Raw genomic sequence first — 26,777 nt, 5'->3', positions numbered from 1 at the left:
GGGAGAGCAGAGAGAACAGAGAAAAGAGAGAGCAGAGAGAACAGAGTAGAGAGAGCAGAGAGAAAGAGCAGAGAGCAGAGCGAGCAGGCTGAGAAAGCAAAGAGAGAGAGCAGAGAGAGAGAGCAGAGAGAGAACAGAGAGTGCTGAGAGAGAGCGAGAGCAGAGAGAGAGCAAGCAGAGAGAGCAGAGCATAGAGAAAAGTGAGAGCAGAGAGAGAGAGAGCAGAGAGAGAGAGAGCAGAGGGAGAGACAGAGAGCAGATAGAAAAAGCAGAGAGAGAGCAGAGGGCAGAGAGAGCAGAGAGAACAGAGAGTGCTGAGAGAGAGAGCAGATAGAACAGAGAGGGCAGAGAGAGAGAACAGAGAGAGAACAGAGAGTGCTGAGAGAGCAATAGAGAGCATAGAGAGCGAGAGAGAGCAGGCTGAGAAAGCAAAGAGAGTGAGAGAGCATAGAGTGAGAGAGCAGAGAGAGAGCAGAGAGAAAGCAGAGAAAAGAGAGAACAGCAGAGCAGACAGAGAGCAGGCTGAGAGAGAAGAGAGAGCAGAGAGCAAGAGAGAGCAGGGAGGGAGAGAGCAGAGAAGAGAGAGGGCAGAGAGAGCAGAGAGAAGAGAGAGCAATAGAGAGCAGAGAGAGAGCGGACAGCAGAGAGCAGAGAAAAGAGAGAACAGCAGAGCGAGCAAAGAGCAGAGAGAGAGCAGATAGCAGGCTGAGAGAGAAGAGAGAGAGCAGAGGGAGAGAAGAGAGTAGAGAGAGCAGAGAGAAAAAACAATATGTTGCTATAGTGACCCTGCATCACAACACTCTGTTGCTATAGTGACCCTGCATCACAACACTCTGTTGTACAATTTGTTTAATTCAATTCCACATATTTAATTGTTTGTATTTCATTTCATATTAGTTTCATGTTTCAACCAGTCGCAGGTTAACGTCAACCTGACAGAGGAAACGTAACATCAATAACCAAACTGTTTTCACAATTAACAGGCTTTTCTTGTTTCAAGTATGTTTTATTATGAAAAGTACAATATATCCTTGTATACTTGTACAACTATGGAGCGTATGTCCATATATAATTATACAATTTGTTATTCAACATAAAAGACAACAAATTATCACATTGGTATTTTAACGGTGTTATTGTCACAATTATAGGAAGACATGTGTGTGTGTGTGTGTGTTTCTACAGTGTGTGTGTGTGTTTGTCCAGTGTGTGTGTGTTTGTCCAGTGTGTGTGTGTCAAGTGTGTGTGTGTGTCCAGTGTGTGTATCTGTCCAGTGTGTGTGTGTGTGTGTCCAGTGTGTGTGTATCTGTCCAGTGTGTCTGTGTGTGTGTCCAGTGTGAGTGTGTGTCCAGTGTGAGTGTGTGTGTGTGTCCAGTGTGAGTGTGTGTGTGTGTGTCCATTGTGTGTGTGTGTGTGTCCAGTGAGTGTGTGTGTGTGTCCAGTGAGTGTGTGTGTGTGTCCAGTCTGTGTGTGTGGGTGTCCAGTGTGAGTGTTTGTGTGTGTCCAGTGAGTGTGTGTGTGTCTGTCCAGTGTGTGTCAGGTTATTTTTTCAGAGACACTGAGGCACCATCATACCAAACCCCAAACCCTGGATAGAGGGGCTCAGTGAATGTGGAGGTGAATGTGATCAGGTGGGTCAGTGTGTCAGAGGAGGCTCTATAGAAGGACAGAGTGCCGGCTGGCCAGTCCAGATACACTCCTACTCTGTGGGAGCTGGAGGAGGGGACGTCTATGGTAGTGGCATTATTATTGTGCCTGGCAGCGTAACGTTTGTCATGGCAGCACAGACTCCAGGACTTGTCATTAAATCCAAGCCAACAGTCATTAACCCCATCCTCTCCTGCTGATTCCTTTATATGTCACTCCTATATCAGCCCCTCCCCCACTCCACTCTGCCTCCCAGTAACAGCGCCCAGTCAGACCCTCTCTACACAGCACCTGTCTATAGTCCTCAAATCTCTCTGGGTGATCAGGATACGGCTGCTCCTCTGTCCTACATGTCACCTTTCTGTTCTCCTCAGACAGAGAGAGATCTCTGTTTACTGTGTTTAGGTCCAGTGTGAGATCACAGACATCTGATGGATGAAACCAGACACAATATTAGAAATCATCATCATTCACATTAGAATGTTAACTCACTTTTCACTAATTCATTTAATGTAGATGTTTCTAGGTATCAAAAGGAGAAGTTAAGGTAACTTGAGACTTGTTGAATGATCATATGTTATACTGTATGGTAATATAAAACACACTTATTCCCATTAATTACACACACACACACACACACACACACACACACACACACACACAGACACAGACACAGACACAGACACAGACACAGACACAGACACAGACACACACACACACACACACACACACACACACAGACACACACAGACACACACACACACACACACACACACACACACACACACACACACACACACACACACACACACACACACACACACATTGTCAAAGCAACTCTTTGTAAACGTTGGTGTCCCTGATTTCTGCTTCTGTAGAACTACAGCTGATATTTAATATGACCAAGTAAGTAATGATGGTGGTCTTTGACTTTGACTTAACTTGAATTAAGACTTATTCTTAGTCATATTCTTCACAGCAGTCAACACTCACATTTTCTAAGCCCAGGTTTCATTCTGTTCTCTCCACCATGTTCCACACTGTAGCGGTAAGCAGAAGAACAGACAGTCATTGAGGGATACACCTGAACTCACACACACACACACACACACACACACACACACACACACACACACACACACACACACACACACACACACACACACACTGGACACACACATACAGGACACACACATACAGGACACACATATACTGGACACACACACACACTGGACACACACACTGGACACTCATACACACACACACACACACACAAACACACAAACACACACACACAAACAGTCAGCATATAACTTTGTCCAACTGTTGGTAAGAATGAGTGTCTTAACTAGCCTGATAAGTCAAACATGTCTGATATGAACATGGACATAAACCCTCTACATACTTGAGTTTCTCCAGTCTGCAGTGTGGATCCTCCAGTCCAGCAGAGAGCAGTCTGACTCCTGAGTCTCCTGGGTGATTGTAGCTCAGGTCCAGCTCTCTCAGGTGTGAGGGGTTTGACCTCAGAGCTGAGACCAGAGAAGCACAGCCTTCCTCTGTGACTAGACAGCCTGACAGCCTGACAAAGAGTCAAATCATATTAAAATCACACTGCTATTCTTTGGGGGTGAAAATAGTGGCAGTATATTTTTCCATATTCATGTCACACCCTGATCTGTTTCACCTGTCTTGTGATTGTCTCCACCCCCTCCAGGTGTCACTTATTTCCCTGGTGTATATATCCCTGTTTCCCTGGTGTATATATCCCTGTGTTTCCCTGGTGTATATATCCCTGTGTTTCCCTGGTGTATATATCCCTGTGTTTCCCTGGTGTATATATCCCTGTGTTTCCCCGGTGTATATATCCCTGGTGTATATGTCCCTGTGTTTCCCTGGTGTATTTGTCCCTGTGTGTCCCTGGTGTATATGTCCCTGTGTTTCCCTGGTGTATATATCCCTGTGTTTCCCTGGTGTATATATCCCTGTGTTTCCCTGGTGTATATATCCCTGTGTTTCCCTGGTGTATATATCCCTGTGTTTCCCTGGTGTATATATCCCTGTGTTTCCCTGGTGTATATATCCCTGTTTCCCTGGTGTATATATCCCTGTGTTTCCCTGGTGTATATATCCCCGTGTTTCCCTGGTGTATATATCCCTGTGTTTCCCTGGTGTATATATCGCTGTGTTTCCCTGGTGTATATATCCCTGTGTTTCCCTGGTGTATATATCCCTGTGTTTCCCTGGTGTATATATCCCTGTGTTTCCCTGGTGTATATATCCCTATGTTTCCCTGGTGTATATATCCCTGTGTTTCCCTGGTGTATATATCTCCCTGTGTTTCCCTGGTGTATATATCCCTGTGTTTCCCTGGTGTATATATCCCCGTGTTTTCCTGGTGTATATATCCCTGTGTTTCCCTGGTGTATATATCCCTGTGTTTCCCTGGTGTATATATCCCTGTGTTTCCCTGGTGTATATATCCCTGTGTTTCCCTGGTGTATATATCCCTGTGTTTCCCTGGTGTATATATCCCCGTGTTTCCCTGGTGTATATATCCCTGTGTTTCCCTGGTGTATATATCCCTGTGTTTCCCTGGTGTATATATCCCTGTGTTTCCCTGGTGTATATATCCCCGTGTTTCCCTGGTGTATATATCCCTGTGTTTCCCTGGTGTATATATCCCTGGTGTACATATCCCTGTGTTTCCCTGGTGTATATATCCCTGTGTTTACCAGTTTGTATATATCCCTGGTGTATATATCCCTGTTTCCCTGGTGTATATATCCCTGTGTTTCCCTGGTGTATATATCCCCGTGTTTCCCTGGTGTATATATCCCTGTGTTTCCCTGGTGTATATATCCCTGTGTTTCCCTGGTGTATATATCCCTGTGTTTCCCTGGTGTATATATCCTTGTGTTTCCCTGGTGTATATATCCCTGTGTTTCCCTGGTGTATATATCCTTGTGTTTCCCTGGTGTATATATCCCTGTGTTTCCTCGGTGTATTCCTCCCCCGTGTTTCCCTGGTGTATATATCCCTGTGTTTCCCTGGTGTATATATTCCTGGGTATCCCTGGTGTATATATATTCCTGTGTTTCCCTGGTGTATATATCCCTGTGTTTCCCTGGTGTATATATCCCTGTGTTTCCTCGGTGTATTCCTCCCCCGTATTTCCCTAGTGTATATATCCCTGTGTTTCCCTGGTGTATATATCCCTGTGTTTCCCTGGTGTATATATCCCTGTGTTTCCCTGGTGTATATTTCCCTGTGTTTCCCTGGTGTATATATATTCCTGTGTTTCCCTAGTGTATATATCCCTGTGTTTCCCTGGTGTATATTTCCCTGTGTTTCCCTGGTGTATATATATTCCTGTGTTTCCCTGGTGTATATATCCCTGTGTTTCCCTGGTGTATATATCCCTGTGTTTCCCTGGTGTATATATTCTCCTGTGTTTCCCTGGTGTATATATCCCTGTGTTTCCCTGGTGTATATATCCCTGTGTTTCCCTGGTGTATATATCCCTGTGTTTCCCTGGTGTATATATTCTCCTGTGTTTCCCTGGTGTATATATCCCTGTGTTTCCCTGGTGTATATATCCCTGTGTTTCCCTGGTGTATATATATTCCTGTGTTTCCCTGGTGTATATATCCTCCTGTGTTTCCCTGGTGTATATATCCCTGTGTTTCCCTGGTGTATATATCCCTGTGTTTCCCTGGTGTATATATCCCAGTGTTCCCCTGGTGTATATATCCCTGTGTTTCCCTGGTGTATATATCCCTGTGTTTCCCTGGTGTATATATCCCTGTGATTCCTGTCTCTCTGTACCAGTTCGTCTTGTATGTTTATCAAGTCAACCAGCGTTTTTCCCTACTCCTGCTTCTATTCTTTTTTGATAGTCCTCCCGGTTTTTGTCCCTTGCCTGTTTTCTGGACTCTGTACCCGCCTGCCTGACCATTCTGCCTGTCCTGACCTCTAGCCTGCCAGACCATTCTGCCTGTCCTGACCTCGAGCCTGCCTGACCATTCTGCCTGTCCTGACCTCTAGCCTGCCTGACCATCCTGCCTGTCCTGACCTCGAGTCTGCCTGACCATTCTGCCTGTCCTGACCTCTAGCCTGCCTGACCATTCTGCCTGTCCTGACCTCTAGCCTGCCTGACCATTCTGCCTGTCCTGACCTCTAGCCTGCCTTACCATTCTGCCTGTCCTGACCTCTAGCCTGCCTGACCATTCTGCCTGTCCTGACCTCTAGCCTGCCTGACCATTCTGCCTGTCCTGACCTCTAGCCTGCCTGACCATTCTGCCTGTCCTGACCTCGAGTCTGCCTGCCACACTGTACCTCCTGGACTCTGATCTGGTTATGACCTTTTGCCTGTCCACGACCATTCTCTTGCCTTCCCCTTTTAGTATATTAATAAATATCTAACCATCTGCCTCCTGTTCCATCTGGGTCTCGCCTTGTGCCTTAAACCACACTGCTATTCTTTGAGGGTATCACCTTTTATTTGGGGGTAGATTAATACATGTCTGTTTCACCGTTTAGAAAAATAAAACATGCTCACCTCTCACCTTTAACCTCAAATAAAAGGTGACATTCTGTCCTGTCACCTCATATGAAACATTATATCTCATATCCAAAATGCTGGAGCATAACACCAAATGTAAAACTGTAAGCTTCATTGTCCAAACACATATGGTGTGGACTATGTGTGTCTGGTAAACACATGTGGATCTGGTGAAAAGTTAGTCATTGAGGGAACAGGTTTTTCTTTTTTATATTATTTTATTTACAATTTTACTAACGACATGCCACTTTGAGTAAGGCCAGTGTGTCTATGTATGTAGATGACTCAACACGTCAGCTACTACAGCGACTGAAATGACTGCAACACTCAACAAAGAGCTGCAGTTAGTTTCAGAGTGGGTGGCAAGGAATAAGTTAGCCCTAAATATTTATAAAACTAAAAACATTGTATTTGGGACAAATCACTCACTAAAACTTAAACCTCAACTAAATATTGTAATAAATCATGTGGAAATTGAGCAAGTTGAGGTGACTAAACTGCTTGGAGTAACACTGGATTGTAAACTGTCATGGCCAAAACATATTGATACAACAATAGCTAAGATGGGGAGAAGTCTGTCTATAATAAAGCGCTGCTCTGCCTTCTTAACAACACTATCAACAAGGCAGGTCCAACAGGCCCTAGTTTCTACCTTCTAAACAACACTATCAACAAGGCAGGTCCTACAGGCCCTAGTTTCTACCTTCTTAACAACACTATCAACAAGGCAGGTCCTACAGGCCCTAGTTTCTACCTTCTTAACAACACTATCAACAAGGCAGGTCCTACAGGTCGTAGTTTCTACCTTCTTAACAACACCATTAACCAGGCAGGTCCTACAGGCCCTAGTTTCTACCTTCTTAACAACACTATCAACAAGGCAGGTCCTACAGGTCCTAGTTTCTACCTTCTTAACAACACCATTAACCAGGCAGGTCCTACAGGCCCTAGTTTCTACCTTCTTAACAACACTATCAACAAGGCAGGTCCTACAGGCCCTAGTTTCTACCTTCTTAACAACACTATCAACAAGGCAGGTCCTACAGGCCCTAGTTTCTACCTTCTTAACAACACTATCAACAAGGCAGGTCCTACAGGCCCTAGTTTCTACCTTCTTAACAACACTATCAACAAGGCAGGTCCTACAGGCCCTAGTTTCTACCTTCTTAACAACAACACTATCAACAAGGCAGGTCCTACAGGCCCTAGTTTCTACCTTCTTAACAACACTATCAACAAGGCAGGTCCTACAGGCCCTAGTTTCTACCTTCTTAACAACACTATCACCAAGGCAGGTCCTACAGGCCCTAGTTTCTACCTTCTTAACAACACTATCACCAAGGCAGGTCCTACAGGCCCTAGTTTCTACCTTCTTAACAACACTATCAACAAGGCAGGTCCTACAGGCCCTAGTTTCTACCTTCTTAACAACACTATCAACAAGGCAGGTCCTACAGGCCCTAGTTTCTACCTTCTTAACAACACTATCAACAAGGCAAGTCCTACAGGCCCTAGTTTCTACCTTCTTAACAACACTATCAACAAGGCAGGTCCTACAGGCCCTAGTTTCTACCTTCTTAACAACACTATCAACAAGGCAAGTCCTACAGGCCCTAGTTTCTACCTTCTTAACAACACTATCAACAAGGCAGGTCCTACAGGCCCTAGTTTCTACCTTCTTAACAACACTATCAACAAGGCAGGTCCTACAGGCCCTAGTTTCTACCTTCTTAACACCACTATCAACAAGGCAGGTCCTACATGCCCTAGTTTCTACCTTCTTAACACCACTATCAACAAGGCAGGTCCTACAAGCCCCAGTTTTATCGCACCTGGACTACTGTTCAGTCGTGTGGTCAGGTGCCACAAAAAAGGATTTAGGAAAGTTGCATTTGGCTCAGAACAGGGCAGCACGGATGGCCCTTGGATGTATACAGAGAGCTAATATTAATAATATGCATGTCAATCTCTCCTGGCTGAAAGTGGAGGAGAGATTGACTTCATCACTACCAGTATTTGTAAAATGTGCTGACATTCTGAATGTACCGAGCTGTCTTTTTAAACAACTAGCTCACAGCTCGGACACCCATGTATACCCCACAAGACATGCCACAAGAGGTCTCTTCACAGTCCCCAAGTCCAGAACAGACTATGGGAGGCACACAGTACTACATAGAGCCATGACTACATGGAACTCTATTCCACATCAAGTAACTGACGCCAGCAGTAAAAATAGATTTAAAAAAAATGATTTTAAAAAAACCTTATGGAACAGCGGGGCCTGTGAAGAGATACACACATTGGCACACACACACACACACACACACACACACACACACACACACACACACACACACACACACACACACTAACATACTCACTATAAACATGGATTTAGTACTGTAGATACAGTGGGGCAAAAAAGTATTTAGTCAGCCACCAATTGTGCAAGTTCTGCTACTTAAAAAGATGAGAGAGGCCTGTAATTTTCATCATAGGTACACTTAAACTATGACAGACAAAATGAGAAAAAAAATCCAGAAAATCACATTGTAGGATTTTTAATGAATTTATTTGCAAATTATGGTGGAAAATAAGTATTTGGTCAATAACAAAAGTTTATCTCAATACTTTGTTATATACCCTTTATTGGCAATGACAGAGGTCAAACGTTTTCTGTAAGTCTTCACAAGGTTTTCACACACTGTTGCTGGTATTTTGGCCCATTCCTCCATGCAGATCTCTTCTAGAGCAGTGATGTTTTGGGGCTGTTGCTGGGCAACACGGACTTTCAACTCCCTCCAAAGATTTTCTATGGGGTTGAGATCTGGAGACTGGCTAGGCCACTCCAGGACCTTGAAATGCTTCTTACGAAGCCACTCCTTCGTTGCCCGGGCGGTGTGTTTGGGATCATTGTCATAATGAAAGACCCAGCCACGTTTCATCTTCAATGCCCTTGCTGATGGAAGGAGGTTTTCACTCAAAATCTCACGATACATGGCCCCATTCATTCTGTCCTTTACACGGATCAGTCGTCCTGGTCCCTTTGCAGAAAAACTGCCCCAAAGCATGATGTTTCCACCCCCATGCTTCACAGTAGGTATGGTGTTCTTTGGATGCAACTCAGCATTCTTTGTCCTCCAAACACGACGAGTTGAGTTTTTACCAAAAAGTTCTATTTTGGTTTCATCTGACCATATGACATTCTTCCAATCTTCTTCTGGATCATCCAAATGCTCTCTAGCTAACTTCAGACGGGCCTGGACATGTACTGGCTTAATCAGGAGGACACGTCTGGCACTGCAGGATTTGAGTCCCTGGCGGCGTAGTGTGTTACTGATGGTAGGCTTTGTTACTTTGGTCCCAGCTCTCTGCAGGTCATTCACTAGGTCCCCCCGTGTGGTTCTGGGATTTTTGCTCACCGTTCTTGTGATCATTTTGACCCCACGGGGTGAGATCTTGCGTGGAGCCCCAGATCGAGGGAGATTATCAGTGGTCTTGTATGTCTTCCATTTCCTAATAATTGCTCCCACAGTTGATTTCTTCAAACCAAGCTGCTTACCTATTGCAGATTCAGTCTTCCCAGCCTGGTACAGGTCTACAATTTTGTTTCTGGTGTCTTTTGACAGCTCTTTGGTCTTGGCCATAGTGGAGTTTGGAGTGTGACTGTTTGAGGTTGTGGACAGGTGTCTTTTATACTGATAAGAAGTTCAAACAGGTGCCATTTATACAGGTAACGAGTGGAGGACAGAGGAGCCTCTTAAAGAAGAAGTTACAGGTCTGTGAGAGCCAGAAATCTTGCTTGTTTGTAGGTGACCAAATACTTATTTTCCACCATAATTTGCAAATAAATTCATAAAAAATCCTACAATGTGATTTTCTGGATTTTTTTTCTCATTTTGTCTGTCATAGTTTAAGTGTACCTATGATGAAAATTACAGGCCTCTCTCATCTTTTTAAGTGCGAGAACATGCACAATTGGTGGCTGACTAAATACTTTTTTGCCCCACTGTAAATGTACAGAGTGGGTTGAGCTCCATTCCTGACAGGCTGATCAATTCAATCAGGATGCTGCCTTTTTGATGCTACTTTTTTGCAACGGGGCCTGAGGGCACACAGTGTGTTCTGAAATCTGTGAATGTATTGTAATGTTGTAAAATTGTATAAACTGGCTTAATTTTGCTGGACCCCTGGAAGAGTTGCTGCTGCTTTAGCAGGAACTAATGGGGATCCATAATAAATACAATACAAAATCTTGTTGACCAACTACAGGAATACTGACCTCAGAGTCTCCAGTTTACAGTGGGGATTCCCCAGTCCAGCAGAGAGCAGCTTCACTCCTGAATCCTTCAGGTCATTGTTACTCAGATCCAGCTCTCTCAGGTGTGAGGGGTTTGACTTCAGAGCTGAGACCAGAGACGCACAGCCTTCCTCTGTGACTAGACAGCCTGACAGCCTGCAAAGAGTCAAATCATATTAAAATCACACTGATATTCTTTGGTGGTGAAAATAGTGACAGTATATTAAAAAAAAAAAAATCAGATACATCGTCCTGAAACCTGCCATATCTATTTATAAATGGATGTTTCATTAAAAATGATAAATGATCAAAGTATTGCCTGCAGATAGAAACATGTATCGTACAAATATTTGAGTACTGACCAGACCAGTTTAAAAGCAGTATCAGTCAGAAGACAGACAGTGAGGTATCAGATTTAGATTGTATTGAGTATACAGTCCACACCATATCTATAATGACAGTGAGGTATCAGATTTAGATTGTATTGAGTATACAGTCCACATCATATCTATAATGACAGTGAGGTATCAGATTTAGATTGTATTGGGTAAACTGTCCACACCATATATATGTTGACAGTGAAGCTAACATTTTAAATGTGTCTCTATACTCCAACATTTTGGATTTCAGATCAAATGTTTCATATGAGGCGACAGTATATAATGTCACCTTTTATTTGAGGATATTTTAATACATATCTGTTTCACCATTTAGAAAAATAAAAGCACTTTATGTATCTAGTCCCCCTATTTGAAGAAGTCATAAGTATTCTGACCAATTCACTCATAGTGTATTAAAGTTGTCAAAAATGTAGTATGTGGTCTGATATTCCTTTAACACAATGACACATCAAGCCTGTGACTCAATGTCTTTGATTGCATTTGCAGTTTGTTTTTGTTTATGTTTTTCCCAATATTAAAATGGCGGATGATGACTGGAGTAATTTTCTGTATAAGTGAGTAGATAACATGTTTCTAAACAATACTAAATTAATCCTGATAATGACATGATTAATACAAATCATGAATGAATCTAGAATAACAACGAATGAGAAAGTTACAGAGGCTACAACAAAACATGCTAACCTCTCACCATTAACCTCAAATAAAAGGTGACATTCTGTACTGTATATGAAAGAGTATGTCTCAAATCCAAAATGCTGGAGCACCACATTTAAAACTGTAAGCTTCACAGTCCAAACACATATGGTGTGGACTATGTGTGCCTGGTAAACACATGTGGATCTGGTGAACAGTTATCACTTGTTGACCAACTACAGGAATACTGACCTCAGAGTCTCCAGTTTACAGTGGGGATTCCCCAGTCCAGCAGAGAGCAGCTTCACTCCTGAATCCTTCAGGTCATTGTTACTCAGATCCAGCTCTCTCAGGTGTGAGGGGTTTGACTCCAGAGCTGAGACCAGAGAAGCACAGCCTTCCTCTGTGACTAGACAGCCTGACAGCCTGCAAAGAGTCAAATCATATTAAAATCACACTGCTATTCTTTGTGGTGAAAATAGTGGCAGTAAATTTTTTCAACATATTCAGATACATCAGTGTCCTGAAACCTGCCATATCTATTCATAAATTAATGAATAATTATTAGAATTGACAAATGATCAGAGTTTTGCTTGTAGATAGAAACATGTATAGTACAAATATTTGAGTAGACTGACCAGACCAGTTTAAAAAGCAGTATCAGTCAAAAGACAGACAGTGAGGTATCAGATTTAGATTGTATTGAGTATACAGTCCACACCATATCTATTTTGACAGTGAAGCTGTCATGACCCCACTGTCTCGTGGCAACAGAGGGCTCTCACGGGGTGGTCGCGAGAGTGCTCAGGTAGGTGTTTAGGGGTTTCAGTTGGTGCTACTACGGTGGAGAGTCCAGACGCATTCTCCCTGAATATGCCGATTTGGCTCTCGCCTTCTCCAAAAAGAAGGCGACTCAATTACCACCTCATCGATGGGACGATTGTGCGATAAATCTCCTGGTAGACGCCGCACTTCCCAGGAGTCACGTGTATCCCCTGTCACAGGCTGAGACGGCGGCTATGGAAACATATGTCTCCAAATCCCTACGTCAGGGGTACATTCGGTCCTCCACTTCACCCGCCTCCTCGAGTTTCTTTTTTGTGAAGAACAAGGAGGGAGGTCTGCGCCCGTCTATTGACTATCGGGGTCTGAACCAGATCACTGTGAGGTATAGTTACCCGCTACCCCTTTTAGCCACAGCGAATGAGTCAATGCACGGGGCGCGCTTCTTCACCAAACTAGATCTCAGGAGCGCTTTTAACCTGATGCGTATCCGGGAGGGAGACGAGTGGAAGACGGCTTTCAGTACTACCTCAGGGCACTATGAGTACCTCGTCTGCCGTACGGGTTGATGAATGCTCCATCAGTCTTCCAAGCCTTTGTAGACAAGATTTTCAGGTACCTGCACGGGCAGGGTGTAGTGGTGTATATTGATGACATTCTGATTTTCTCCGCTACACGCGCCGAGCATGTGTCCCTGGTGTGCAGAGTGCTTGGTCGCCTGTTAGAGCATTACCTGTACGTCAAGGCTGAGAAATGCCGGTTCTTCCAACAGTCTGTCTCCTTCCTGGGGTATCGCATTTCCACATCAGGGGTGGAGATGGAGTGACCGCATTTCAGCCGTGCGTAATTGGCCGACACAGTAAAGGAGGTGCAGCGGTTTCTAGGGTTTGCCAATTACTACCAGAGGTTTATCCGTGGTTTTGGTCAGGTAGCGACTCCCATTACCTCACTACTGAAGGGGGGGACCGGTACGTTTGCAGTTGTCGGCTGAGGTGGACAGGGCTTTTGGTCACCTGAGGGCTTTGTTTACCTCGGCTCCCGTGCTGGCCCATCCGGATCCCTCTTTAGCGTTCATAGTGGAGGTGGACGCGTCTGAGGCTGGGATAGGAGCTGTGCTCTCTCAGCGCTCGGGTACGCCACCAAAGCTCCGCCCCTGTGCCTTCTTCTCGAGGAAGCTCAGTCCGGTGGAGCAAAACTATGACGTGGGGGACCGGGAGCTGTTGGCTGTCGTCAGGGCCTTGAAGGCGTGGAGACATTGGCTTGAAACACCCTTTTCTCATCTGGACTGACCACCGCAATCTGGAGTACATCCGGGCGGCGAGGAGACTGAACCCTCGCCAGGCAAGGTGGGCCATGTTTTTCACCTGTTTTGTTTTCACCCTCTCTTACAGACCAGGTTCCCAGAATGCCAAGGTAGACGCACTGTCTGGCTGTATGACACAGAGGAGCGGCCCATGGATCCCACCCCCATACTCCCGGCCTCCTGCCTGGTGGCGCCGGTAGTGTGGGAGCTGGACGCGGACATTGAGCAGGCACTGGGTGCAGAGCCCACTCCCCTCCAGTGTCCCGCTGGGCGTCTGTACGTTCCATCTGCTGTCCGTGACCGGCTGATCTATTGGGCACACACGTCACCCTCCTCTGGTCATCCAAGCATCGGTCGGACGGTGCGCTGTCTGAGTGGGAAGTACTGGTGGCCCACTTTGGCTAAGAACGTGAGGGTTTACGTTTCCTCCTGCTCGGTGTGCGCCCAGTGTAAGGCTCCTAGGCACCTGCCCAGAGATAAGCTACACCCCTTACCCGTTCCACAACGGCCGTGGTCGCACCTGTTGGTGGATTTCCTTACTGATCTTCCTCCCTCACAGGGTAACACCACGATCCTGGTCGTTGAGGACCGTTTTTCTAAGTCCTGCCGTCTCCTCCCTCTGCCCGGTCTCCCTACGGCCCAACAGACTGAGGAGGCTTTACACACATCTTCCGGCACTATGGGGTGCCTGAGGACATAGTGTCTGATCGGGGTCCCCAGTTCACTTCGAGGGTCTGGAGGGCGTTCATGGAACGTCTGGGGGTCTCGATCAGCCTTACCTCGGGTTTTCACCCCGAGAGTAATGGGCAGGTGGAGAGAGTGAACCAGGACAGGATGTGGGTAGGTTTCTGAGGTCTTTTTGCCAGGACCGGCCGGGGGAGTGAGCGGCGTTCGTGCCCTGGGCAGAGAACTCGCTCCGCCACTCCTCTATTGACCTCTCCCCCTTCCAGTGCGTGCTGGGGTATCAGCCAGTTCTGGCTCCTTGGCATCAGAGTCAGCCTGAGGCTCCTGCGGTGGACGACTGGTTTCGGAGCGCGGAGGAGACATGGGACGCCGCTCATGTTCACCTTCAGTGCGCCATGCTGAGCTTGAAAGCCAGAGCAGACCGTCACCGCGACCCCGGTATTTGCACCGGGGGGACCAGGTCTGGCTCTCGACCCGACACCTGCCCCTCCACCTGCCCTGCCGGAAGCTGAGCCCGCAGTTTGTGGGGCCGTTTAAAGTCCTGAGGAGACTGAACGAGGTGAGTTACAAGTTACAGCTTCCCCCCGATTACCGTATTAACCCCTAATTCCATGTGTCTCTCCTCAGGCCGGTGGTGGCTGGCCCGCTCCAGGAGTCTGAGGTGCGGGAGGTTCCTCCGCCCCCTCTGGATATCGAGGGGGCCCTGGCGTACTCCGTTTGATCCATACTGGATTTGAGACGTCGGGCGAGGGGCCATCAGTACCTCGTGGACTGGGAGGGGTACGGTCCGGAGGAGAGATGCTGGGTTCCGGTGGAGGACGTGTTGGACCCTTCAATGCTGCGGGAGTTCCACCGTCTCCGTCCGGATCGCCCTGCACCTCGCCGGGGTCATCCCCGAGGCCGGTGTCGGCGCACTACTGGAGCCGCGCGTCAAGGGGGGGGTACTGTCACGACTTCCCACGAAGGTTCCTTGTTCTCCTTGTTCGGGTGGTGTTCTGTGGTCGGCGTCACCGGTCTTCTAGCCATCGTTAATCCACTTTTCATTTTCCATTTGTTTTGTCTTGTTTTCCTACACACCTGGTTTCCATTTCCCTCGTTAATTGTTGTGTATTTAACCCTCTGTTCCCCCCATGTCTTTGTGTGGAATTGTTTGTTGTAAGTGCTTGTGCACATGTTCACTGGTGCGCGTCGGGTCTTTGTACCCATATTCTGTTGTATTTTTATGCCGTTGGGCTTTGGATTAAACTGCTCCTGCTACTACCTAGTTCTGCTCTCCTGCGTCTGACTTCCCTGCCACCAGTTACGCACCCCTTTACAGAAGCTAACATTTTAAATGGGGCTCTGTACTCCAGCATTTTCGATTTGAGATGAAACGTTTCATATGAGGTGACAGTATATAATGTCACCTTTTATTTGAGGATATTTTCATGCATCTCTCTTTCACGTTTCTAAATAAAAGCACTTTATGTATCTAGTCACTGCATTTGAAGAAGTCATACGTATTCTGACCAATTCACTTATAGTGTATTAAAGTAGTCATATTCCTTGCACATAATAGCTACATCAAGATTGATTTGGTTGTGTTTTGGGTTATGTTTTGCCCAATAATAACTGAATGGTGACTGGAGTATTTTTTTTCTAAGTGAGTAGAGAACATGTTTCTAAACACTATTAAATTAATGCTGATGGTGCCATGATTAAGAAAAATAATAAATAATAATGAGTGAGAACGGTACAGAGGCTACAACAAAACATGCTAACCTCTCACCATTACCAATAACAGAGGCTACAACAAAACATGCTAACCTCTCACCATTACCACTAACAGAGGCTACAACAAAACATGCTAACCTCTCACCATGACCAATAACAGAGGCTACAACAAAAAATGCTAACCTCTCACCATTACCAATAACAGAGGCTACAACAAAACATGCTAACCTCTCACCATTACCAATAACAGAGGCTACAACAAAACATGCTAACCTCTCACCATTACCACTAACAGAGGCTACAACAAAACATGCTAACCTCTCACCATGACCAATAACAGAGGCTACAACAAAAATTGCTAACCTCTCATCATTACCAATAACAGAGGCTACAACAAAACATGCTAACCTCTCACCATTACCAATAACAGAGGCTACAACAAAACATGCTAACCTCTCACCATTACCAATAACAGAGGCTACAACAAAACATGCTAACCTCTCACCATTACCAATAACAGAGGCGACAACAAAACATACTAACCTCTCACCATTACCAATAACAGAGGCCACAACAAAACATACTAACCTCTCACCATTAACAATAACAGAGGCCACAACAAAACATACTAACCTCTCACCGTTTCCAATAACAGAGACTACAACAAAACATGCTAACCTCTCACCATTACCAATAACAGAGGCCACAACAAAACATACTAACCTCTCACCATTACCAATAACAGAGGCCACAACAAAACATACTAACCTCTCACCATTAACAATAACAGAGACTACAACAAAACATACTAACCTCTCACCATTACCAATAACAGAGACTACAACAAAACATGCTAACCTCTCACCATTACCAATAACAGAGACTACAACAAAACATGCTAACCTCTCACCATTAACAATAACAGAGACTACAACAAAACATACTAACCTCTCACCATTAACAATAACAGAGGCCACAACAAAACATACTAACCTCTCACCGTTTCCAATAACAGAGACTACAACAAAACATGCTAACCTCTCACCATTATCCTCAAATAAAAGGTGACATTCTGTACTGTCGCCTAATATGAAACATTCTATCTCAAATCCAACATGCTGGAGCAAAGCACCACATTTAAAACTGTAAGCTTCACTGTCCAAACACATATGGTGTGGACTATGTGTGTCTGGTAAACACATGTGGATCTGGTGAACAGTTATCACTTGTTGACCAACTACAGGAATACTGACCTCAGAGTCTCCAGTTTACAGTGGGGATTCCCCAGTCCAGCAGAGAGCAGCTTCACTCCTGAATCCTTCAGGTCATTGTAGCTCAGGTCCAGCTCTCTCAGGTGTGAGGGGTTTGACTTCAGAGCTGAGAACAGAGAAGCACAGCCTTCCTCTGTGACTAGACAGTGTGACAGCCTGCAAAGAGTCAAATCATGTTTAAACCACACTGTTATTCTTTGGTGGTGAAAATAGTGGCAGTATATTTTTTCAACATATTCAGATATATCAGTGTCCTGAAACCTGCCATATCTATTCATAAATTAATGTATCATTATTAGAAATGACAAATTATCAAAGTATTGCTTGCAGAGAGAAAAATATAAAGTACAAATATTTGAGTAGACTGACCAGACCAGTTTAAAAAGCAAAATCAGTCAAAAGACAGACAGTGACCTATCAGATTTGTTGTTGTCATTTAGCAGATGCTCTTCTCCAGAGCAACTAGGGTTAAGTGCGTTGCTCAAGGGCACATCAACAGAGTCTTCACCTAGTCGGCTCAGGGATTCAAACCAGCGCCCTTTCGGTTACTGGCCCAACGCTCGTAACCATTCTTGTGGGCCTAAGGAGTATTGGTGTCTCTGAGGGGTTTTTGACCTGGTTTACTAACTACCTCTCTCAAAGAGTGCAGTGTATAAAGTCAGAAAATCTGCTGTCTCAGCTGCTGCCTGTCACCAAGGTAGTACCCCAAGGATCAATCCTAGGCCCCACGCTCTTCTCAATTTACATCAACAACATAGCTCAGGCAGTAGGAAGCTCTGTCATCAATTTATATGCAGTCTTATACTCCCCGGATGTTGTGTTAAATGCTCTACAACAAAGCTTTCTAAGTGTCCAACAAGCTTTCTCTACCCTTAACCTTATTCTGAACACCTCCAAAACAAAGGTCATGTGGTTTGGTAAGAAGAATGCCCTTCTCCCCACAGGTGTGATTACTACCTCTGAAGGTTTAGAGCTTGAGGTAGTCACCTCATACAAGTACTTGGGAGTATGGCTAGACAGTACACTGTCCTTCTCTCAGCACATATCAAAGCTGCAGGCTCAAGTTAAATCTAGACTTGGTTTCCTCTATCGTAATCACTCCTCTTTCACCCCAGCTGCCAAACTAACCCTGATTCAGAATACTATTATTCCCATGCTAGATTACAGAGACATCATTTATAGATCGGCAGGTAAGGGTGCTCTCGAGCGGCTCGATGTTCTTTACCATTCAGCCATCAGATTTGCCACAAATGCTCCTTATAGGACACATCACTGCACTCTATACTCCTCTGTAAACTGGTCATCTCTGTATACCTGTCGCAAGACCCACTGGTTGATGCTTATTTATAAAACCAGGCCTCACTCCCCCCTATTTGAGATATCTAATGCAGCCCTCATCCTCCAAATTCAACACCCGTAATATAAAATAAATAAAATCACAAGCCGATCGATTGTTCTGAGTATACAGTCCACACCATATCTATTTTGACAGTGACGCTAACATTTTAAATGTGGCCCTGTACTCCAGCATTTTCGATTTGAGATGAAATGTTTCATATGAGGTGACAGTATATAATGTCACCATTTATTTGAGGGTATTTTAATACATATCTGTTTCACCATTTAGAAAAATAAAAGCACTTTATGTATCTAGTCCCCCTATTTGAAGAAGTCACAAGAATTCTGACCAATTCACCTAAAGTGTATTAAAGTAGTCAAAAGTTTAGTATTTGGTCCCATACTCTTTGAACGTAATGACGACATCAAGCCTGTGACTGCCATGATTGAGAAATATCATAAATTAATCATGAATAATAATGAGTGAGAAAGTTACAGAGGCTACAACAAAACATGCTAACCTCTCACCATTACCAATAACAGAGGCTACAACACAACATGCTAACCTCACCATTACCAATAACAGAGGCTACAACAAAACATGCTAACCTCTCACGATTAACCTAAAATAAAAGGTAACATTCTGTACTGTCACCTAATATGAAACATTATATCTCAAATCCAAAATGCTGGAGCATAGCACCTTCACTGTCCAAACACATATGGTGTGGACTATGTGTGCCTGGTAAACACATGTGGATCTGGTGAACAGTTATCACTTGTTGACCAACTACAGGAATACTGACCTCAGAGTCTCCAGTTTACAGTGGGGATTCCCCAGTCCAGCAGAGAGCAGCTTCACTCCTGAATCCTTCAGGTCATTGTTACTCAGATCCAGCTCTCTCAGGTGTGAGGGGTTTGACCTCAGAGCTGAGACCAGAGAAGCACAGCCTTCCTCTGTGACTAGACAGCCTGACAGCCTGACAAAGAGATCATCATGACTTCAAACACACTGTTAATTTAACGAGTAGTGTAGAAGGACAATGGCAGATGCATTTGGTTAATTTTCTCAAACAACATATAGATTAATCTTCCGTCTCCTAGATTTGTATGGTCATAATGTTATACTAATGTGAACACCAATGCATTTATTCAATATGTCTTTCAATAATATTATATACATATTATAATACATATTTTTCTCAAAACTTCATATTTCTTCCTGATGATTAGGTTTTAAATGTCATTTTATTTACTCACAGAGCAGCTCTGGAGGCTTTGACCACTGGCAGCAGCCTCAGAAGACCTTCCTCTGATCTGGAGTATTTCTTCAAGTCAAACACATCCAGCTCCTTTTCTGAAGTCAGCAACACAAAGACCAGAGCTGACCACTGTGCAGGTGACAGGTTGGGTTTTGAGAGACTTCCTGATCTCAGGTAGCTTTGGATCTCCTCCACTAGAGAATGGTCATTCAGTTCATTCAGACAGTGGAACAGATTGATGCACCTCTCTGGAGAGGGATTCTCCCTGATCTTCTTCTTGATGTACTTGACTGTTTCTTCATGGGTCTGTGAGCTGCTTCTAATCTTTGTCAGTAGACCTTGTAAGTGCTTCTGATTGGACTCCAGTGAGAGGCCCAGAAGGAAGCGGAGGAAAAGGTCCAGGTTTCCCGTCTCACTTTGTAAGGCTTTATCCACAGCTCTCTTGTAGAAAGTAACTTCAGACTTGTCTTCTGTTTGCAGGTTGTCCATTAGATTGTCATTGTTGTTGATGAATGAGAGGAACACATATACAGCAGACAGAAACTCCTGAATGCTCAGATGAACAAAGCAGTACACCTTGTCCTGGTACAGCACACATTCCTCTTTAAAGAGCTGTGTGCACAATCCTGAGTACACTGAGGCTTCATTGACATCAATGCCAGCCTCTTTCAGGTCTTCTTCATAGAAAATCAGATTGCCTTTCACAAGCTGTTGAAAAGCCAGTTTTCCCAGTGACAGAATGTTCTCTTTATTCCAGTGTGGACCTGTCTCTTCCTTCCCAAAATACTTTTCATTCTTCTGTTTGGTATGAAACACCACAAGGTGTGTGTACATCTCAGTCAGAGTCTTGGGCATCTCTTCTCTCTTATGTTTCAGCATGTGTTCAAGGACTGTTGCAGAAATCCAACAGAAGACTGGAATGTGGCACATGATGTGGAGGCTCCTTGATTTCTTTATGTGTGAGATGATTCTGTTGGCCAGGTCCTCATCACTGAATCTCTTCCTGAAGTACTCCTCCTTCTGTGGGTCATTGAAGCCTCGTACCTCTGTCACCTGGTCAACACACATTGAAGGGATCTTATTGGCTGCTGCAGGTCGGGTAGTTATCCAGATGAGAGCAGAGGGAAGCAGATTTCCCTTGATGAGATTTGTCAGCAGAACATCCACTGAGGTTGACTCTGTCACGTCCCAACAGATCTTGTTCTTCTGGAAGTCTAGGGGCAGTCGGCACTCATCCAGACCATCAAAGATGAACAGAACTTTGTACTTGTCGTAGATGGAGATTCCTGATTGTTTGGTTTCCATTGAGAAGTGATTGAGAAGTTCAATGAAAGTGTGTTTGTTTTCTTTTATCAAATTCAGCTCTCGGAAAGGGAATGAGAATACAAATTGGACATCCTGATTTGCTTTTCCTTCAACCCAGTCCAGAATGAACTTCTGCACAGAGACTGTTTTTCCAATGCCAGCGACTCCCTTTGTCAGTACAGTTCTGATAGGTTTGTCTTGTCCAGTTAAAGGTGTGAAGATGTCGTTACATTTGATTGGAGTCTCTGGTCTTGCTTGTTTCCTGGTTGTTGTCTCAATCTGTCTCAGCTCATGTTCATTATTGACCTCTCCTGTTCCACCCTCTGTGATGTAGAGCTCTGTGTAGATCTTATTGAGAAGTGTTGGTTTTCCTTGTTTAGCGATCCCCTCAAATACACATTGAAACTTCTTCTTTAGATTAGATTTGAGTTCACGTTGGCAAATCACAGCAAGCTCATCTGAATCTAGAAAGACCACAGAGGATATTAATATTACGTCTGTTTTAATGACTACAGTATTGTAAGACGGTTATAACGTTTTACATTATAATCATTTATTCTCTTAACTGACTGTCACGATCGTGTGGAGGAGAGACGGACCAAAACGCAGCATGTGGAAAATAAGCCATCTTCCTTTTATTATTGAAGAAGGCAAAACGAAACAAAAACACTTACAAACTAACAAAACAATAAACGACCGTGAAGCTATAAACGTAGTGCACACACACAGGCTACAAACGTTCACCATAGACAATTCCCCACAACAAACTAAAGCCTATGGCTACCTTAAATATGGCTCCCAATCAGAGACAACAGAAACCAGCTGTCTCTAATTGGGAACCCATTCAGGCAACCATAGACTTTCCTAGACAACTACACACAACATAGACACAGCTAGACAACTATACTAAACATAAACCCAACTACTCTAAATAAACCCCCTAAACCTTACAATCACCCTGGACACTACAAAACCCACATAAATACCCATGTCACACCCTGACCTAACTAAAATAATAAAGAAAACAAAGAATACTAAGGCCAGGGCGTGACACTGACTGTATAAATGTGTAAATGTTTTCATAATGCATTACAGACTGGTGTGACTGATTATATTATTATTGGTATTATTGATGGTATTATTAATGTTGTCTCTCTCTAAATTAATCACCACAACACATCCCTGCTGCTACTTGATGAGGTCACTAGGTGTTGTGTTAAGGCTGCTGGTCAACCGAATAATCGGAATGGCCGATTAATTAGGGCCGATTTCAAGTTTTCATAACAATCGGAAATCGGTATTTTTGGACACCGATTTTGCAGATGTTTTTCTATTTTTAATTTTTACACCTTTATTTAACAAGTCAGTTAAGAACACATTCTTATTTTCAATGACGGCCTAGAAACGGTGGGTTAACTACCTCGTTCAGGGGCAGAATGACAGATTTTCACCTTATCAGCTCGAGGGATCCAATCTTGCAACCTTCAGGTTAACTAGTTCAATGCAATAACGACCTGCCTGCCTCTCGTTGCACTCCACAAGGAGACTGCCTGTTACGCAGTAAGCCAAGGTAAGTTGCTAGCTAGTATTAAACGTATCTTATAAAAAACAATCAATCATAACCACTAGTTAACTACACATGGTTGATGATATTACTAGATATTATCTAGCGTGTCCTGCTAGATAATATATATAATCTGACTGAGCATACAAGCATATAAGTATCTAAGTATCTGACTGAGCGATGGTAGGCAGAAGCAGGCGCGTAAACATTCATTCAAACAGCACTTTCGTGCGTTTTGCCAGCACCTCTTCGTTGTGCGTCAAGCATCGCACTGTTTATGACTTCAAGCCTATCAACTCCCGAGATGAGGCTGGTGTAACCGATGTGAAATGGCTGGCTAGTTAGCGCGCGCTAATAGCGTTTCAAACGTCACTCGCTCTGAGACTTGGAGTGGTTGTTCCCCTTGCTCTGCATGGATAACGCTGCTTCGAGGGTGGCTGTTGTCGTTGTGTTCCTGGTTCAAGCCCAGGGAGGAGCGAGGAGAGGGACGGAAGCTATACTGTTACACTGGCAATACTAAAGTGCCTATAAGAACATCCAATAGTCAAAGGTTAATGAAATACAAATGGTATAGAGGGAAATAGTCCTATAATTTCTATAATAACTACAACCTAAAACTTCTTACCTGGGAATATTGAAGACTCATGTTAAAAGGAACCACCAGCTCTCATATGTTATATAATATAATATATAATAATAATATATATAATATATATAATAATATATATAATAATATAATAATAATATATATAATAATATATATATATAATAATATATGTTATATATTGATGTATTATATTAAGTTAAAATAAGTGTACATTTAGTATTGTTGTAATTGTCATTATTACAAAGACATTAAACTGTTAAAGTAAAAAAAACAATTGTATCGGCTTTTTTGGTCGTCCAATAATCGGTATCGGTATCTGTGTTGAAAAATCATAATCGGTCGACCTCTAGTTAAGGCTGCTACAATATCATTGAGTTACACAGCTACTTTAGCTGTACTTTAGCTACAGCTTTTAAATGTTATAAAACAGCATTCAACATGAGGCAGACAGATCTTACATTTCTCCAGTGTGTCAGCAAGCTCCTTCTGGTTCATTTTCCTCAGGACGTGCAGTGTGATCTTCAGAGCCCCCTCTCTGGCACTGCTCTCCTGCTTCTCATCTTCAGCATCCACCACTTCCTGCTTCTGACTCTCAAAGCCTTCTGGGAGTTCTGGACTAAGAATCCTCTTGAACATCTTCAGCTCGTTCTTCACAAATGTCATAATTTTCTCTTCAAGCAACTGAAATAAATCAAGTAAATAAGTTAAGCAAGAGAAGAAATGCTTTCTCATTAACACATTAATGAATGATTGACAGGTCAACTTTAATTGAGGTAAACAAAAACAAATGTACATAACAGGACCACATACACTGAATATGGAGGCCAGGTCTGTTTGATGACTTTGGGAAGACTGACCACTGAGAATCTCTGACTCTGATCTCTCCTGTTGGTTTCTGTGGACAAAACATGAGATTACATCTCCTCATCCAGGGAGTGCACACACACACGCACACGCACACACACGCACACGCACACACACACACACACAGGGAGGGAATGTTGCGTTTGTTTAATATTGTTTTAGGACTATGAAAATGGACAAAAGGATTAGTCTATGGATTATGAAAACAACAACAATAAATGGAAAATGGGAGAGGAGAAATGACTAGAGACAGTGTTGTTTAACTCACTGACCATGACCCATGAGTTCTTCTTACCTTTGTTCAGTAGAAAAGTCTCCCTCTCTAAAGTGTATAGGACGATTCATAGACCGGTCACTCTTCATGGACACACAGCTGGGAACAGGGGAGTCTGGTCTCTCCTGCTTGATTGGGCTTCAACACAACAGAGACAAACATTACATCTCTCATCTACTCTGAGCTCAGATGGGGAAACATAAGAAGAGTTTCATTCCAAAAAGCTATATATCCATTTTCAGAAATGTTCGTAAATTAGCTTTTATTCTTTAAAGAAGTTATGTTTATGTTAAGTTATGTTTTTTTTTGCTAAATGAGGAGATGGCACGTGGGTACCTGCTTCTATAAACCAATGAGGAGATGGCACGTGGGTACCTGCTTCTATAAACCAATGAGGAGATGGCACATGGGTACCTGCTTCTATAAACCACTGAGGAGATGGCACGTGGGTACCTGCTTCTATAAACCAATGAGGAGATGGCACGTGGGTACCTGCTTCTATAAACCAATGAGATGGCATGTGGGTACCTGCTTCTATAAACCAATGAGGAGATGGCACGTGGGTACCTGCTTCTATAAACCAATGAGATGGCACGTGGGTACCTGCTTCTATAAACCAATGAGGAGATGGCACGTGGGTACCTGCTTCTATAAACCAATGAGATGGCATGTGGGTACCTGCTTCTATAAACCAATGAGGAGATGCAGCGCAAACTGCGTCACAAATAGAACTGACTTCTAGACGCTCGTTAGCGTGCGCGAGCAGTGTGTCATTTTTAATAACGAAATTAATTTAGCGACGCGACCGTTGTAGTCAGCCCCGCTAAAAGGCTGGTGTCGTTACTCTGCCTTCTCCGGGGGCATGTTGAGGTAAATTTACTAACCGGGAGGGTTGAATGATGTAATTTATTGGAGGGCTGGAAGACGCACTCTTGTCTTTTATATTCCGAGGTTGTTTACTCGCAATATCAGATATTAAGATGTGTTTTATAATGAATGTATACTAAGGTTGAGGTTCTGACTAGTGATTATTTACCCGGTGTTCAATACCTGCTATTGAGGCGCCCTGAAAATAATATTAAAAAGATTGGTCCTTGGACACAGAGGGGTTAAACACTAAAGTTACCGTCCATCTAGTAAAGAGAGGAGAACCGGACAGAGGTAGCCAGCATCCGTCAACGAGAGAATAATGTATTGTTAGCTAAGTTAACTAGGATGCTGCTGGTATAGTAGCTAGCTAGCTTACCTAGCTGTACCGACTAGCTTGACTAGTTAGCAGGTCGTTCGTCTGTCCCTCGTCTCGATGACGAATCCGGTGAACCACAAAATGAAACAAGGATAGAGAGTGAAAAGGATCTGGCTGCACTCATACTGTCCCTGACCGTAAAGAAAAAAGCTAATTGAACACTGAACTTCGGTGTCTCAACACTGTAGTGAACTCCGTCGTTATTCCCCAAGATCACCTCAGCCAACTCTGCGCGTAACCGGACAATATGCTTGGCGCCACACCGAACGTGGACGCGGACAGTTCTGTACGTGGACGCGGGCAGTTCCAGAACGCGGACATGAGCAGTGCAACACAATCAACTAAACCCAGTCTTTACAGCGGGTTACATTAGTAATATTCATTTTTTATTATTATGTAAAACAAACATTCTAAGTTTTTTTTATAACAATGTTTTGAGATCTTGGCCCATATCGCCAATGTGTCTCAGAGTAGAAAATTGGTCGTATAAGTGCTGAGAATAAAGCCATTTTACACTTATGGGTATAAATTAAAGCTATGCATGAAGTCTCTAGTCCCACCTAGTCGTCAGATATTTAGGACACCTCGTGAGCTGTCCTAAGTAGTTAAGAGTTAACAGCAGGTGTCTTGATAATACTATAGAATCATGCAGTGAGTCAGTGGTTCCTGCGCCACATGTAATTGCTTTGGAGTATTTAAAAATAATGTTTTGATATTTCTATATGATCAATCCATTAATAATATAGACCTACATGCAACAGTATGTCTTGTGCTTTTGACAATGATTTATGTATAATAATTATGTATAACAAGTGATACCATGTATAACTGCATAGCATTTTGTCTTCATTTTGGCAGATTAACTCATGCTTATTTCTGAAGATTAACTCAGGTTGGAGTTGGAGCTGTGACCGAAAGGTAGCTGGTTCGAATCCCGGGCCGGGCGCTGGAAAAAACAGGTGGAATTGATCTGACCACTGGAGGGCTGCTGGGTTCACGTCCTCAAAACATGAACCTT

The 26,777-nt window shown here is 43.7% G+C and overlaps 1 pseudogene; it reads right to left on the bottom strand.

Moving 5' to 3' along the window:
- Positions 1-1,450: 1,450 nt before the first annotated feature.
- LOC120042391 lies at positions 1,451-24,047 on the bottom strand (annotated as a pseudogene).
- Between the last annotated feature and the right edge of the window lie 2,730 nt (positions 24,048-26,777).

The sequence above is a fragment of the Salvelinus namaycush genome, unplaced genomic scaffold, assembly GCF_016432855.1.
Source record: "Salvelinus namaycush isolate Seneca unplaced genomic scaffold, SaNama_1.0 Scaffold67, whole genome shotgun sequence".
In the NCBI taxonomy this organism is placed as follows: Eukaryota; Metazoa; Chordata; class Actinopteri; order Salmoniformes; family Salmonidae; genus Salvelinus; species Salvelinus namaycush.
The sequence above is the reverse complement of the archived record's forward strand: the minus strand, read 5'-3'. Positions and strand labels throughout refer to the sequence as shown.